General features: G+C 37.3%; 1 protein-coding gene across 1 annotated transcript in view; it reads right to left on the bottom strand.

Moving 5' to 3' along the window:
- Window positions 1-18275, bottom strand: part of PTPRD (protein tyrosine phosphatase receptor type D) — a 691347-nt gene that overhangs the window by 404670 nt on the left and 268402 nt on the right. Inside the window, exon 6 of the mRNA XM_053465969.1 lies at window positions 5315-5357. The gene's annotated coding sequence lies outside the window, so the exon portion shown is untranslated. The remainder of the gene's footprint in view (window positions 1-5314; window positions 5358-18275) is intronic.

Raw genomic sequence — 18275 nt, 5'->3', positions numbered from 1 at the left:
TACCATGATGCCAGTGAAACGCAACAATTTCCACAAGCAGCAATGGCACCGCTCACCTAAAAAAAGGACTGAAATAATAATATAATGATTACCTGTCCTATCTATCTATCTATCTATCTATCTATCTATCTATCTATCTATCTATCTATCTATCTATCTATCTATCTATCTATCTATCTATATATATATATGACTAAGGGTGGTATAGTGAGGGCGAAACAACTGGGAGAAATAAAAGAGGGATGGATATTAAGACTTCTCTCACAGAAAGAGTGCGAGAAGTCTTAATATAGGGAAGGTATAGGGCAGAGACTGAGGAGGTATAGGGCAATAAGGATAGAAAGGTAAGTGAAGGTACCTCAGAAATAAATTATCCACTTTTGCCTGCCTTAGGTTCTTTCCTTTTGTGATTTTATTGTGTTTTATTTTTTAGCCTGTTTTTGTTTAAGCGTTTGTTTCTACTCACCCTACCGACTTTGGCTTAGATTTGCATTTTATAGCATATTCAGTTCCCTTGTCAACTTCCTTGCGTCTTTTCTTTCAAATAAAGCCATTGCTGCTTTTGCTGCCTTTACTTAGTTGCCTGTATTGATGTTCGTGTTTTGAACTTTTATGCCTTTTGTTTTATTCTATCAGCGGCTTTCGTTCAACAGAACTTTTTTAAGGAAATGGTTGCAACGGTGAATTCTAGTGCCGTGTATAAGTTCTGGTTTTCTTATGCTGGTATTGCATTTCCCCCAATTTGATTGGCCATTACACCTAAAGAACCATAACATGTTGATGGATTTTATATGACGTAATAAATATAATGCCTGAATGTCAACGTTTCTGCTCACCGTGGTAGGCAAAATCAAAAGCTTCACAGGCTGTAAATGATTTCTTATAATGGTTTGATAATACACTACAATTGTGTGCTTCTGTTACAACTAAATATCCCTGATTAATTCTAACTCAATGATACATTAAGGTATTCCTTAAGGTGTTGTTTAATATTTTTTGCAAATAACATATGGTATATATTATTATTTTCTCAATAATATAATTTTAAAATCACCAACTTTTCTAAACTGTGCCCAGTTTGTGAAGACAAAATATTGTCTCTATTAATGTGATGTAAACAAACCTTGATTTAAAATGTTCTGAGTTGAACGTACATTCTAGATCACATTGTGTATCTTTTTCTAAAATAAATATAATGGTGCTAAGTTGTTTACATTGATTATTCATTGTTGATTTGTAGAAAGCTAATTCACTAGGAGTACAACGCTTGTCCTTGATACATCCTATCCGTTATTTTATCTCTAGGGAATTTACTACACAAGGTACTTGTATTCGCAATACCTAGAACATTATTCAAAATGTCATTGGCCTTTGTATTTTGCATAAATAACATAACTGTGATGAACTTGACTCATTGAGACATTCACTACCTGTGTTATCTCTCACGCGCATCTGTTTACTAAAGGAATAAAATGCTGTGTTACAAATAACAGTAAAAATAGACTCATGTTGTTATGGTGCGTATTTACTTAACTGTTGCCATAGAGTTACTAGAGGAAAATAGAATAATATATGAATAAAACACCAAAAAAAGTTGTAAAAAAAACAGTTTTTTCATAATGTTTAGAGGTGATGAAAGGACATACTAATGGAAAGAATACAAACATGAAAATATCTCCAATTTGATATCCTGTAGAGATTTATCCTATAACCAAATGAATATTCTATAGAATACCAGAGGTCTCAGAGAGGTTTGTTAGTAGTTGGCTTAACATCACAATGGCCATTCATTTGCTTGAGTAGGGAAAACAGTGAGTGAAAGCAGACCCAATGGTCTGGTCTGCTTGGCATCTCCCCTATATAATCTGGTTTATTTCTAAAATATCAAACGCAAAGCACAAATTAATTTGCAAATAAATTAAAAACTCAACTGGTGGTGCTTCGCCTTCCCTCCATCATCTATCATAAGATTATAGTGCCAGTGCTGTACAATTTCATGAGTAGGCTCCATAGAACAATGGGAGAAGCTTTCACACTATAAAAAATTTTGACCAAACTATCATAAAACAGGTTAATTACTCCCCCCGTTACTAGTGAGGTAACTTCTTTTGGAAAAACACGATACCAATAGGAACGATAACTCAATGATCGCATCTGAAGTATCGGCTACTCATTTATTTCATATACTGTGCTAGCATTTAGCCATTAAAGTTGCTGTTCCACCAACTCTGCTTAATGTAACATTGCATTCCAAATATAATTTCTAGTACTGTTGGATACCCAAACGCTTGCAAGAAACAATTGTTTAATCAAGTAAAATCTTGGCGCATTTAAACTTTTTGCCATTTCCACCTAATTATAATGTGGCACAAAAGTGGGCACTAAAAGGTTGTTCCCATATACTGTAAACCGAACAGTCTAAAGATTATTGGCTTTATGTGCAAGAGAATAAAAGTAATGTTTTGCAAACTTCTTATAAAGCATTGTGTGTATTGAATAAAAATGTTTCGTTTGGGTTTTTTCCCCAAGCTTTACTGTGCATTTATTCGTAAACTCATTTATAATCACCGTTATAACGACCTATAATTAATTATAAGAACCATTAAAAGACCCAGTGCCGAAAAAAAGTGTTTGAAGTTCAAATGAAAGACAATATCTGAATAACATCTACCCCCCTAGAGAACTTCTGGCACCCGGTAGTCGCTGCAAAGGTTTTAAAAATGTTTTACTTCAGTAAAGACTGCAAACACCATAAGGCCTTATGTAAATATACCTACTAGACTTTTGTTTGAATAGAAATATTGAACTTCTACAATAACTATTATATACACAAGAAGATTATTTTAGATTTCCGTATTTGATCATTGGTTTTTTTTGTGTGTCAAGGGATTTGTGCTTCAGCAAATTATAGTAAGATTTTAATGGATTAATATTCCCATGAATCTTAATCTGGGCAAGGTCAAATATAAAAACCAGCACATGATCTACGGTATTGAACTCAAATACCATGTAGTTACTAGTCACTTTCATCTGAGTTTTCCAGTGCATTAGACAAGATTCAGATGTACTGCCACTGAACACACACATGTTCTTTCAAAGGAGGGTTTTATCTACGGCTGCAAGACTTTGTTAAATTAGTTTAAAAAAATAACAATTGGCATTCACCAAATGATACTGTTATTCATATTTTAAAGCTTTGACTAACTTTTTAACTGCCCTGAACAAATAGCAATGATATCTTATTGTTTCTTTGAAATACATTCAAAGGTAGACAGTAACGTAAGCAAATGTTTAAAGCGGGATTCCTTGTCACCTCTTATTCCCACATTTTCATAAATGGGAGACACAAGGGATATCTGGTTGAATCAACAACAGGAAAAAAACAGGCAATTACTCTTGTAGTTTGGGTACTTAAACATCCAACAGATACAAATGAAGCCACCACTGGTGCTTACACAATCTGGACAAGACCATCAAAGGCCTAGCATGCAGATCAAGATTTCTACCAGTCAAACTGGGCATGAGCTCAGAACGCTATCTTTTGGGGTGGCAGCCTTATCTCTGCTCTACCCACTCTCTTATATAGGTCGACATGTACTTTCAAATTGAACTTTGTACATACAAAAACAATGTGTGAGTAATATATATATATATATATATATATATATATATATATATATAAAATATATAGCATTGTAAGCTTATTTATTTCAAACAGATTGAAAGGGGCCCGTTGTTACTAGGTGACCTCATCTCAATCCTGTCCTGCATTCACATAGTGATGGCACAAAACTTTTCCATGAATTCCTGCAACTTAGGCCTGGTGACAACAATCCTCAAACTCATGGTGCCCGAGTAGGAGCCCACCCGATACAAAACAACACAGTTAAAAACAAAAGAATACAACTCAGCACTCAAGTGAATTGACTTGTTTATTCCACCACATGGCAACGTTTCAATCCAAGCACATTTTTTTTTCAAGTTATATTGTTTCATTTTTTATTTTGGTGATTGCCAAGTCCTCTTTGCTTTCATCCACCATATACAATAAGGAAAATGTCAAAAAAAATAAGTGGGAAATGTATGCATTCGCCATGCTGTGTGTGCAGGATTGCCTTGTCCCTTTGGATTCTACACCTGATTTGCACCTATGTCACCTCTTTTTTTTAACTATTGTCAATAATCCATTAGGCTCATACTGGTGTTATGTGGGCTCTTCATAATGTGCCTATCCTATTGCTAGTGATAAGCAGCTAAGAATGGTGTTAAATATATAAAAAATAAACTCTTTATCTTTGTAAAGTAGTCATACAGTCATTTCTGTAAAAGCACGAAAGTCACTTAAAGCTTTGCCAACTTCTCCATTGATTTCTGTGTTATTCCTCATTTAGATTGCTAGCCTGTTCATCATTGTGTAACATGTTGCATTTATGCCAGTAACCATCAATATTGCCAGCTTACAGTCATGTATTTTAAAACAAACACAGCTCCATTTTTAATGCCATTTTTTCAGCGTATTGACATACTGATGGACAGATTAAAGCGTACTTGAAAAAAGCAAGCATTTCAACAACACAGCACAAAAGCAGCACTAAAAGTCTATTTTTCAAGCTTCCGTCGGTGTTTCATATTTTATCTACATGCTTTCACCCAATGAGTTAAAATCATCAAACATGTTGGTTTACTGGCATGCTCTTAATTAACAGGTTAAAGTATTACAATTTACAAAGTAGTACAATTATAATCAGATATCATACACGGCGATGCTCTGATTTGCACTTAAAGAATAATTTAAGTGGAATTTTATGTCTGGACTAAGATTTTATGCTCTACTGTCGCCAGCGGCTTTTCTTGCTATGTGCCACCGATGTCACTCATGGAGGTAGACTACCCCTAAGTGGATTGGCACCTGAGGCCCCAAGTATTATTGCTGATTACCACACCAGTCCAGGTATACTCTTGATGGCCTCTCTATGCAGAAAAAAGAAGGTTTCAGTGCCAGCAGATTGGAGACGTTGACAGGTATGCAAATGGAGAGCAATCAGCAGAACCAGTGGTCACAATATTTAATCGCTATTTAATTGTCTTAATCCTCAAAGAACCCTTAAATACACTTCATAATCCATCACCTTCTAACCTGCTTAACCAAATGTATTTCCTGTGCTCCCACTGGAAAACCAGCTTTGGTGATTGTAGTCTCACTTGGTGTCCTTAGCACATTGGGGAATTCATATTATTATTAATATAATATTCATGGGGTATGGTGCGAAAATATACACATAAGCTAACACTCAAGATTAAATATGCAACTTACGTGTCTCCTAGGAACATCCCGTTGTTGCAGTCTCAGGGTAGATCTGAAATAAAATATAGAAATTATCTTTAGTGTACTAGACACATATGATTGTAGGCTAACAAATGATACTTAACACGAGCAAAACCAGACACTTTTTATTTCCCTTGTATCACTAGCTGACTATATCTAATTTTTTTTTATTATTGTTTTTTATATGAACACATTTACCACCCAATTAGAAATTTAAAAAAGTTTCAAATTGAAACATTGATTGCATTCTGTTTCATTAACACAACATTTGTCTAGCAACTCAAAGTGCTGAAACATGAGACAAAGAAGTTAAAAGATTTCCAGTAGATTTTTGTTACAAAGCATCCCCTGAAAAATGTTTTCAATAAAAAAAAACGGTAAATAAACTGTTCCAGAAAGTTTGTCACCACCAGGAGAAATGCTGCAGCTGTAAAAAGCTAGAGGATGAATGCAAAATCTTCATGTTGTGAATCCAACACAGCAAAAGAGACAGAAGGAAGTGACAAAGTTACTGTACAATCCAATGTGTTAGCAGCTGTGTTTGAATGCGAGTCACACTCAAGGATCCATTACTGCTTGCACTTGTAGTGTACTGAAACACATCCATGTATCATGATAAAAGAAAAAAAAAAGATTGACGGGACTTTTTTTATTCTTAAGGATGAAAGCCAAGATTGAAATAAAATTGTATTCAATATAATAACTTAAAAGTAGCTATGGCAAACCTGTACACGTTCGATAACGAACACTAAAGAGAATCCCTAAACTAAAAATTGCCAACACACACACACACACACATATATATAAATATATATTTATATATATATCCCTTTACACTAATAAGGCACTGCCCCATTACACTTACCGCTTATATTTTCCATTATTCCCAATTTGCTAAATACACATTATCTTTGAGATTACATGTTATTGAGATTACAGCAGGACACCCCTTGTCAGTCTCCGCATGTATTCTTTTTTTATGAAGTGATTGTGCTTTTTTATAGCCTTTTACAGAATTCATTCAGTGCTTCATGGGTTTCATGTGATCTTTCAGGCTGTCTTCACACTATCTCACCAGGTTTAAACCTGCCTGGAGCTGTGTATCTTTGATGCGCGTTTTCTTGTAATTTTCCTATGACACAGGGCAAGCATATACCTACTGAAGCAGCTGCATTATTCTGTTGTGTATTTTTATTGTAATTATGTGGTGAAATGAAAAATATTATACGAAAGCAAGAATCTAATCCACAACCTATTGTAAATCTGAGTGCTGATATATTTATTACATCTAAAGGCCGCCATATTTCAGTCATATTTCCCCATGTCCTACGTTTTAATTTTAAACACCAAATCAACTGATGTGGTGATGTTCATATATTAAAATAAACAATGCACCCTAAGGGTATACAATGTTTTCATTAAATGCCTGTTAAGTTACTGATCACTGTTGATTGGTTCAGGCAGCCTTTGTAATGAGGATGAAGAGAAGGGAGAGAACTTAAGGACACAAAATCAACATTGAAGTTTGGAGGATCGGACATAACCTGGCACAGATTTCAGTGCTGCGATGTCCAGAGAAAATGAGATCATATACCAGTGCTCCATGTCTTAAAGGCTTGCAGAGCCTTCTAATGTAGTGTATGTGGGGCTGTGCTATAAATGGGCCAGTTGGGGAGATCAACGATCTCCTCTGTAACCAACCCATTGAGCAGTAGAACACCAGGGGACCCTGATCGCCCAAGATGACCAGGATACATCACTGACTTAAATTGTAAATTCCGTGTAGTTTTTGCCCTGGAAAATACTTGTATGTGAAACAATCTCCAAAACCACAATACGGTTACATTTCTATATACGGTTCTATACACCGTTAAATTTCCATATAAAAATGTAGTAAAGCTGAGTTAGAGGTTGTTTGTTCAATGGCCTAGGGCTAAGGCTGAACATGCCTATGCATGTAAAAGCAAAAGTTAAAGGACAAAATTAAACATTTCATCACGGTGCTGAGCCCATGGCAGCTGTCACTTCTTAACAACAACTTTAGTCTGGAAGTGGAAGCCTGTACAACTGTGGACACAGACCGCCAGTAAGTGTAGAACGCTGGGATATGATGTCATATCCTAGCACCCAGCAACTGGTGGCATGCCGACCCTAAAAATGGAAGGGTTAGTAGAGAGGTCTCTGCCAGTGTATATACAGACCTTGCACTCAGGAACAAACCCATGAGGGGAAGATGCTCCTATTTATCTGCATGTATTAAATGCAAGTAAGCTTTGTATAATCCATAATTAAACTGGCCACATTTATTTGAAACGTATTCACAAAGCTGGCACTTTATATAGCATAGTGCTGTGAAATGAAACTATGTAAATACCTTATGGCACATTTAGACTCTCTGCTGGGTAAATAATCATTGTTTTAATAGCTACGTACACTATTCCAGTATTTATAGCAACAAGTTTGTCATAATTTCTTCAACTGTTAAAACTTTTATAAAAGAAAATATATCTGCCTGTAGAAAATGAAAAAAAAAAAAAGTCTGTATATCCAAGCCACCCAGTCCATGCTGATTGACGAACAAATTAAAATGTAATAAGAAGCTTTGACACTGAGAATATAAAAGGCCTTCCCTTTTTGATGTGCTGTGGAATTTGTAATTAGACCAGGATTTGCCCTTTAATTATAATGCTATTGCACTGATAATGTTATACGAAAATAGTGTTTTAAGCTTTTCAGAGGAATAACATTAGAAAGTCAAGACTGCTATCAAGCCTATTTTCTTCCCAGAAAAGGCATATTTCAATTCACCGCACACAGAGTTGAAAGCAATAAGCATAGTTAGCCAACCTCATCTTTAGGTAAGGTAATTATTAGCATGTTATTTTTTTCTTTCATTTTTTTTTTTTTTTTTTTAACTGTGCTTGCTGAAGAAGAAAATGAATTATACTTTGTTACCCAACCCGTGCACACAGAAATATTAATGAAGGTAACCAATAAATATCAATCAAGGAAGGTTACATCAGACATTTTATGAAAAACAGTGAAAATATATTTCAATATATTGTCTTATTTTTAGTAAAATGCTAATTTGGTTTGTTGCTGTAAAATATGTGAACATTTGAGCATTCTTAATACAAAAGTTGCACTTCCATTGAAATAAGACTGTTGTAACAACCTGGTGTGCAATGCATTTGCACCAATAACTTATCCCATTAATGGTGTTGTTTCGCTTACTCCGTCGAGTTTACATTTTCTGAAACTAAATGAATCTTTAAAAAGAGTATTCCTAGTAATGTTAAAAGTACCAAACTCTTTCCTGAAATATGTTTTTAATCATGTAAAATGCTATGGCTACACAGCAACATCGGTTCAAAACACAGTTTTCTCAACCAAATAACATGCCCTCCAAAAACTGTGCATTTCCTAATTTTTCAATGCCGTGTTTATGTCATTGAGATTCCCCTTTGTGCATCTCTTCTTTAACAACATTTTCCTATTTATGATTAGGCATGAATTGCTCCACCACAGGTACAATGGACATTGGCTCATGGGTTGATTTATGCCCCCTTTTGTGCCTAGATCTGCTGATGTGCGTGCAAGCATCAAAGTTTTGATTCTTTCATAAACTTAATGAGTATGGATATTGAAATATTCAACTTTATGAGTTTCAAGTTTACAGGCATGCAACTTCCTTGAACAAATGAAACAATATCTACTATGTCTAAAGAAAATATAAATAGTGTTAACAAATTATCAGTATATTGGTGTTAAATATTATATTGTTTATAATAAATACAATAGTATTAAAAAAAACTATATATTTTCTTTAGTCACCAAAAGGGTAAGACCATACATATTAAAACAGTTCTGCTTCCATTGTCTTTATGTCCCAGAGTGCATCATTAGCTTATCTCTGAGATTCTCAAGAAACCACACACTTAAGTGTTTGAGTTTAATTTGCTCTTGGGAAATAGTATGCTAAATAACCATCAGATTACGCCTTCTCAGGCAAAATTGTGCTTGCTGGCTATAACATCACAAATTAAAATGCAATGTGATTATCTCAGATAATGTGTTTCAGCCATTCACTGCTTCCAAGCATAATAGAGTCCTAAAGTTTTACTAAGTCTGCAGAAAAACAAAGGGAGGGAAGAACTTATCGGGATCTTATTGGTTGTTAAATATTTAACTTTCAGTTTAAGTAGTAACATAAACAGGGATCAAAGATTTGTAAGTATGTTGTAGTTTGCTAGAGGCAATGACTAGAAAGTGGAGTCATTGCTTCTTATTATTAATATCAGTGATTATTTGTATACAAAAACAAATGCATTGCACAGACAAAAGTTCATGTTATTTCAGCTATAAAGAGCTTTACCTTTGTGTTAATGAAATAATAATACCTGGCTCAGTTTGCAGTAGCTGGGAGAAATTGTTATTGTAACAAACCGATAAAACCGCTTTAATACTGAACAAGTGTATTCAAATTTGAGCTGACTAAAAACCTTATCATTCTTTTTCATTAGATACAGATCAGCACCCATGGGTTTTTACTTCTTGCTGCATACTGTTCTGATTTCTTCCTAAAATGTGATTCAAAACTATAAATAATAAAACACCCACCATCAGAACAAAATTTAGGAAACTCACATGTGTGGTGAGGTCATATCCACTCCAAACAAAAAGGAGGCGAATGGGCATTCCACCTTGTGGTACCTTGACCTACTGCCGAAGTAGTTACGGCTATGGCTATGGCTTCCTCTCCATTATGGACTGAACAGTCTGGGAGGGAATGTCTGGTGAAATTACTCCCCAAGACAGACGACAGTAAAAGCCCATGAGAGTAAACAGCGTGGCAAGATTTTTCCCCAAAGGCCTGGGATGGAGACATATTGAGATTTCCTACCCAAAATGGGCTTAACCCCTTAATGACAAAGCCCGTACATGTACGGGGCCAAAATGCATTGCTTTCAATGGGTTTAGGGACCGCCCATTGTCCTTAAGGGGTTAATAAAGCCTTGGAGGATAGATATCCTGAAATTCCACATGGTTTATTTAAAGTCTGGATCAGTTAATATGGCAACATAAAAAAAAAATCCTGGTGCTGAGGTCAGTGACATGACCCTAAAATAAATTAAAAAAAAACCCAAAAACTTATATTGTTGTATAGTTGGAAAAATCATATCACATTAACCCATTCTCTGTAAGGTAAACCTTGTAAATATATTCATCTTTTTAAGCATAACTTGGAACAATCTTCAGAAGCAGTTCGGTATCACACATGGAAGTTACGTCAGTGTGTTAAACATACGTATCACTAAGGGATTTATTCACTAACCACATAGTTTATCGAGGAAACCTACAACACAGTTGTGACAGCTTGCAAGTGTTACAGGATGTTGAGATTAGAAAATTCAACATTTTCCAAACCACTTCCATGAGTTGCCCCAATATGTTTCCCATTGATCTTGGTGGGAAACCAACTCAGGATTTTCCTGAGTTTTTACAAGTTTACCAAAAGTGGAAGAGCTCATGAAAGTTTTGTATTTAATATAAATGTTATCCTATTCAATAAGAATTGGGTGCATTTTCTAAGAAGTTGAGTGGGCAGTTAACTTCTTGAAATGGACTGCACAACGTGTAGTCCAGTTCAAGTCAGTGGACCCCAGTCTAGACAATGGGCCCAATTCAAGTCATAAAATTTAACCACCTGGGTTTACTGGTGCATATATGTATATTTCCACTCTCACAAGGTTAACTAATTTCCCTCCAACTCATCATACACCAAGCTTCAACTCCTGCTGGCAACTTGCAATTTAACATATTTTAGAGTTGTTTGCTTTTTCCAACTTGCATCACATTGACTCTTCTGCAGTCTAGTCCATACAAATACAAATACACATTGGTATTAATCAGTTTGTGAGTTGGGCTTTAGTCAAAGTCGCATACAATCATATTTTGTGAACAGACCTGCCTGACTGTACCATGATACAAGAATAAAAGACTGGCTGTGCCACTCATCAATGTATTCAGTGCTCTCCATATTTATTTAGAGATATTGTTGCATTGAAACAAGCTAAATAAATTAGACATGCCAATATGAGCAGGTCTGGGATTTAATTCCTTACCCATGGTTTCATGGACTACCTCACTTGTATTTTCCTGTTGTTTTAGGCAATGCTTAGACCATAGCATAAAACTGCATAAGGCTGAGCATCAGTAGCGTACCTAGCGGGGGGCGGGGGGGGCGGTCCGCACCGGGTGCCGCTCATCAGGGGGGTGCCAACTTGCCGGCACCCGGCACCCCTCCAGAGACGGACAGTAATGTCCGCCGCTGGAGGAGCAAGCTCGCAAGAGAGCGGTATCGGAGGTCTTTAACAGACCTCCGGCTCCCTTGAGTGATTTAAAGCCGGTTCCCTTGAACCGGCTTCAAATCACTCAAGGGAGCCGGAGGTCTGTTAAAGACCTCCGATACTGCTCCCTTGCGATCTGCGCGGCAACTGCTGCTGTGCAGAGGGCACTGTGGGCGCGGCTTCAGTGCCGCCGGGATCTGACAACAAACCCCGGCGGCACTGAAGCCGCGCCCACAGTGCCCTCTAACCCGGAAGAAGACAGAAGAAGAGGAGCGCAGAGGAAGACTGCTGTAAAAAGAAAAGACTGCTGTAAGAAGAAAAGAGGTAGAAAAGAAGGTAGGAAATCATTCATTAAGACTGAGTGACAGTGAGAGTGGATTGGTATGTGTGGTATGTGTGGATTGGTATGTGTGGATTGGTATGTGTGGATTGGTATGTGTGGATTGGTATGTGTGGATTGTTATGTGTGGAATGTGTGGATTGGTATGTGTGGTATGTGTGGGATCTGTGGATTGGTAAGTGTGGATTGGTAAATGTGTGGATTGGTATGTGTGGAATCTGTGGATTGGTATGTGTGGAATCTGTGGATTGGTATATGTGTGGATTGGTATATGTGTGGATTGGTATGTGTGGAATCTGTGGATTGGTATGTATCCCAAATTTAGTTTTTATTATCAAATTGTCAATTGAAAGCATCTCCCTTTCCACATTCCCCACACAAACATGAGGCTTTCCATGGGACAATTTGCCCATATTGTACCTCAACAGTGTAAGACCAGGGTAAGCGTGACCTGTGTATTATTGATTTAAAAAAATAATAGCAAAATAAAAAAGTATAATTTATATTCTGACTTTTCAGTAATATGTGATATGTTCTTTATTAACCTACAATCATAATATAGCATAATATAGCATATGAAGGTGAATTCACTGCCATTAGTATGATCCAAATACAATGAAGCAAAGTGACATCAGATTAATCTTGGTATGGTATTGGTATGTGTGGAATCTGTGGATTGGTATATGTGTGGATTGGTATATGTGTGGATTGGTATGTGTGGAATCTGTGGATTGGTATGTGTGGAATCTGTGGATTGGTATGTGTGGTATGTGTGGAATCTGTGGATTGGTATGTGTGGTATGTGTGGAATCTGTGGATTGGTATGTGTGGAATCTGTGGATTGGTAAGTGTGGATTGGTAAATGTGTGAGAGTGATGGGTGTTATGCTGTACCATTTCCAATGTCTTTTTCATTATAATTATGCTCTAAAGTACATCATAACTCCCATCACTCTATACTGTTCCATACAGTGGCAGAGCTGGGAGACAGAGGCCTTGCACCCCCACCGCAGGACTCCTGAAAGGTAAGTGAACTTCAAAGGGGGCAGAGGGTAGATAGTTAGGAGGGGGTAGATAGGGAGAAGGGAGTGAGACGGAGGGATAGGGGGTAGATAGGGAGAAGGGAGTCAGAAGGGGGTGAAAATGGGTAGATAGGGAGAAAGGAGGGTAGCAAAAATATTGAAATAGAGTCAGAATGAGAGAGAGAAAATGAATGGATTAATATGTGGATGAATTGTGTGAGAATTAATGAATTTGTGAGAATGCATCAATGAATATGTGTAAATAATTTGTGTGAAAGAATAAATGATTGTGTGAATGAAAGTGAATTAGTGAGTGACTGTAAAAGTGTTTGTGTTAATCATAGGTGTATAGTTGATTTGTCAAAAAGGCAAAGATGGTATAAGTGTTTATGGGACAAAAATGGCACAGGCAGGGTGTTTATGGGACAAAGATGGCATAGGTAGCGTGTTTATGGGACAAAGATGGCACAGGTAGCGTGTTTATGGGACAAAGATGGCGTACACTCGGCTGTTTGGGAACAATGCTGACTCATGCTGGGCTGTTTGGGGACAAAGATGGCACGTCCAATGTGTGTGTAATTTGGGTGCTGGTGCAGGTTCTATGTGGGCAATGTGGACGCTGGCTTTGGGGTATGCAATCTGTGATCTATGCCTGTAATTTAGGGTGTTTTATCTATAACTTTAATGCTGAGTTTTTACGTGAATTCCAATTGATCAATACCTTCAAAGCTGGGTTTGTGTGTTAATGTGTTGGTCTATATCTGCTATGCTATGTTTCTATACATTATTTATGTTTACCAGCAAATACAGGATTTGTATGTCTTATTCAGTTGATCAGTACCTGGGGTGCTGTTTCCATGTGTTGTTTATTTGATCTATACCTTCAGTGCTGAGTGATTTCCAGTTGATCTATACCTGCAATGCTGGGTTTGTGTGTTCTGTTGATTTATACCTGCAATGCAATGTTTCCATACATTATTTATGTATACCTGTAAATACAGGATATTTATGTCTTATTCAGTTGCACGTGCTGTTTCCATGTGTTGTTTATATGATCTATACCTGAACTACAGGGAGTAATTAAAAGAGAGTTGTGGTTTAGTGACGTAGGGGACAAATGGACTTTGGGGATGGTTACAGGGAGAGGACCTCCCAATGTCACGGTGCAGTCAGGGAAGGCTGTACTGACTCTCACAGTCTTCCCCTGATCTGCAGTTGAGGGCAGTACAGCATAATCCCTATCACTATACATCGATCTAGACATTTACAATAATGCAGCATAACCCCTACCACTATATACTAAGCCAGACACTGAAGTGGTAGGCCTACACCACATCAATGGCTTTGTATATAGTGATATGGGTTATGCTGCATTATTGTAAATGTCAGGCTCAATGTATAGTGATATGGATTACGCTGCCCCACCGTCAATGTGTGCTCAGTATAAAGTGATAGGTGTTATCCTGTATCACCGGCAATGTGGGCCTCAGTATATAATAACAGTTATGTTGTACCACCGTCAGCGCGTGCCTCAGTATATAATGGAAACAGTTATGTTGTACTACTGTCAGCGCGTGTCTCAGTATATAATGATAGCAGTTGTGCTGCACAACTGTCAATGTCTGCCTCAGTGTATAATGATAGTTATGTTGTACTACTATAAGTGTCTAGCTCAGTATATAAAGATAGCGGTTATGCTGTACCACCATCAATATCTGGCTCAGTTATAGTGATAGGTGTTATGCTGTTCCACTGTAGTATCTGGCTCAGTGTATAGTGATAGGAGTTATGCTGTTTCACCGTAATGTTTGCCTCAATATATAATGAAATTACTTAAGCTGCACCACCGTCAATGTCTGTCTCAGTATAGCGTGATAGGCATTATGCTGTACCACCGTCGCTGCCTGGCTCAGTATATAGTGATAGGTGTCATGCTATACCACAGTCAGTGTCTGGTTCATATGGTATATATAATCATGAGTAGACATGGCAACACCACTATATATGCAAATGCTTAAATGAAAAGAGAACAATGTTATGGTGACTCCTGATTATAATATCAGAACTTTTTTTAGTTTATAGTGTCTTTAGCTGCTTAGCCAGTACTTAATTTGTAATGTTTGTCACTCATTTGTTAGGTCTTCTTAGAAACTTTATCAGTTAAAATGAATCTATGTAGGAGAAATATAGGACAGATCCCCTTGAATGACCCTACAACAGAAATATATTATGATTTTTTTTCAGAAAATACCAATATGAAGAGAAATCGACCAAGTGGGTTTCAGCAACGAAAAATGAAGAAGGCGAGAGAAAAGTCAGCTGAGGCAATGTCTGGATCAATTTTAAAATATGTGGTACCCTCAACATCTACCGAAGCAGGAGAAGATACTGAAGACATTCAATCTAGTGAAACACCAGAAGTATCTTCTCAAGGTTTATATAAAAATATACAAGAATTGGAGGAGGGAGATGCCAGCAAAAGTTTGCACCAGGAAGACTTTGTTGAAGAGGAAGAGGAAGAAGAAGAGGAGGAGGAAGAGGGAGATGCCAGCAAAAGTTTGCACCAGGAAGACTTTTCGGAAGAGGAAGAGGAAGAAGAGGAAGAAAAGGAAGAGGAGACTGGTAAACTATCAGTTTATTCTGATATTGCTGCTTGGCCAGTCCCAGTTCCAGATGACTTAAAAGTGGACCTCATTAAAAGGGGAAGTGAACCTTTCCAAAATAGGGATGGGCCTTTCGGTGTGGTTCAAAGGCAAGGAGAGAAATCAAAAGGGACGAGTCGACAGCTGACCACATCATGGTTCTATAAAGCTCTGCCAAATGGAGAGAAAGTTCTTAGAACGTGGATGGTGTACTCTCCTTCAAAAGAAAGTTTGTTTTGTTTTTGCTGCAGACTTTTTGCTCTTAATGAAGACACAACCAGAACTTCCAGTTTTGTCACTGGGTTTCAAGTGTGGTGGAAACTGAACCCAAGGGTGCCTGATCATGAGGCTTCTGAACTGCATCTTACATGCTTGGAGAAATGGAAGACCTTGAGAGCAGGATTGAAGCTACATAAATGCATTGATCAAGTCCATCAAACAACTATGGACAAAATGAAAAAGACATGGAGGGATATTTTGCATCGCCTCTTGGATGTAACTTTGTTTCTGGCTCGCCAGAATCTACCTTTTCGTGGTCATAGAGAAACCATGGCATCAGCAAACAAAGGAAACTTCCTGGAATTGGTAGGCTTGCTCTCAAATTATGATCCAGTTTTAAAGGAACATTTCATAAGACTTAAACATTCTATTACATCTGGGAAGAGAATGTACTCCTATTTGTCTCCAAAAATTCAGAACGAATTCATTTGTCTCCTGGGGAATCACGTGAAAGAGAAAATAGTGGCTGACATCAAGAAAGCAAAGTACTTTGGGATTCTTTTTGACAGCACCCCTGATGTGTCCCACACTGATCAGATGTGTGAGGTGATTAGATATGTCCACATTGAAGGTGACCATGTTGAAGTAAAGGAATCTTTCTTGGGCTTCTTCCCTATTGCTGGAAAAACTGCTGCTGACCTCACAGAAAATATCCTAAAACATCTGGAGAAAGATGGATTGGACATAAGCCTTTGCCGTGGTCAAGGATACGACAATGCTGCAACTATGGCAGGAATTCATGGTGGTGTTCAGGCAAAGATTAAAGAGATTAATCCAAAGGCTTTGTTTGTACCTTGTGCAAACCATTCTCTGAACCTTTGTGGGGTGCACTCATTTGGAAGTGTTGCTTCCTGTGTGACTTTTTTTGGAACATTGGAGAGATTATATTCCTTCTTTTCATTTTCCACTCATCATTGGGAACTGCTGATGGAGAATGTAGCCATGACAGTGAAAAGACTTTCCCAGACAAGATGGTGTGCACATTATGATGCTGTGAAACCTGTGAGGGCAAATTTTGAAAAATTGACTTCAGCCCTTGAAATCCTGTGTAATCCCCAAGAAAATGTGGACACAAGAGGATCAGCTCAGACGTTGCTGGCTGCTGTATGTGATTTTTCATTTTTGTGTTACCTTTCTTTCTGGTGTGAAGTTCTGGAAGAAACTAATATCACACAAAAGTATTTACAAACAGTGGGAATTACTCTTGAAAAGTCAGTTGTGAAGCTACAAGCACTGAAATTGTTTCTTGCAAATCAAAGAAACGAAATTGTGGAGAGGGCCATTTGTTATGCAACTAAAACGTGTGAGGAAATGAACATTTCTATGGAGAGAAGAGGGAGAGTAAAGCTCAGGAAAACAATGCCAGGCGAGAAGGCAAAAGATGCTGGTCTCACATTGCCAGAGGAAATTAAAAGAGCTATGTTTGAGTGCCTTGATAGGTTTAATCAGGAGTTGATAATTCGTTCTAAGGCAATGGAAAAAATCCTTTCAATCTTTGGGATTATTCAGCCAAACTCTTTGGTTGTTACAACAGAAAAGGATCTTCGGAATTATACTCCAAAATTGAGTGAGATTTTTGACGAATTTTCAGATGAAGACATCTATGTGGAAATTGAACGCCTTCGGAGGCATTTGGAAGCTGCCAAAATCAGCTTTGAAGAAGCAACGAAATGGACAACATTGCAGTTCCTAGAGTTCATTGTGAAATGGGATTTTTGTGAATCTCTGCCAAACTTGTCCCTGTGTCTACGATTCTTTTTGACTCTTTGTGTATCCATTGCTTCATGTGAAAGAAGTTTTTCCAAATTAAAATTGATAAAAAATTTCTTCCGTTCCACCATGAGTGAGACAAGGTTGACAAATCTTGCCATACTTTCAATTGAAAATGAATATGCAACGAAGATTAGCTTTGATGATGTCATTGATCAGTTTGCAGAAATGAAGGCTCGGAGGAACAGGATGTAAATCCATTTCCCTTTGCAAAATCGAGTAGTCACTTTGGACCTGTGTTTGTTGTTTTTTTGGGGGGTTATTAAAGAAAGCACTATTATATGTTCAGTAAATGTTATTTAAACATATTTATTTTACTTATAAGTTATTAATTTATTTTTTCAGATTTCTTGTTGTTTACAGTTGACATACAGTTTACAAATTGGTGCAATAAATATTCTTGCCAACATAATTTTGTAGATGTCTTTACATTTGGGGGGGGGGTGCCACTTACAGGATCCGCCCCGGGTGCCAAATACTCTAGGTACGCCCCTGCTGAGCATTCATTGGTAACAATATTACATTTACAAAAGAGAGAGAAAATTCA

This window comes from Spea bombifrons, chromosome 1, assembly GCF_027358695.1.
Source record: "Spea bombifrons isolate aSpeBom1 chromosome 1, aSpeBom1.2.pri, whole genome shotgun sequence".
NCBI classification, from domain to species: domain Eukaryota; kingdom Metazoa; phylum Chordata; class Amphibia; order Anura; family Pelobatidae; genus Spea; species Spea bombifrons.
This window is presented reverse-complemented; position numbering and strand designations above follow the sequence as displayed.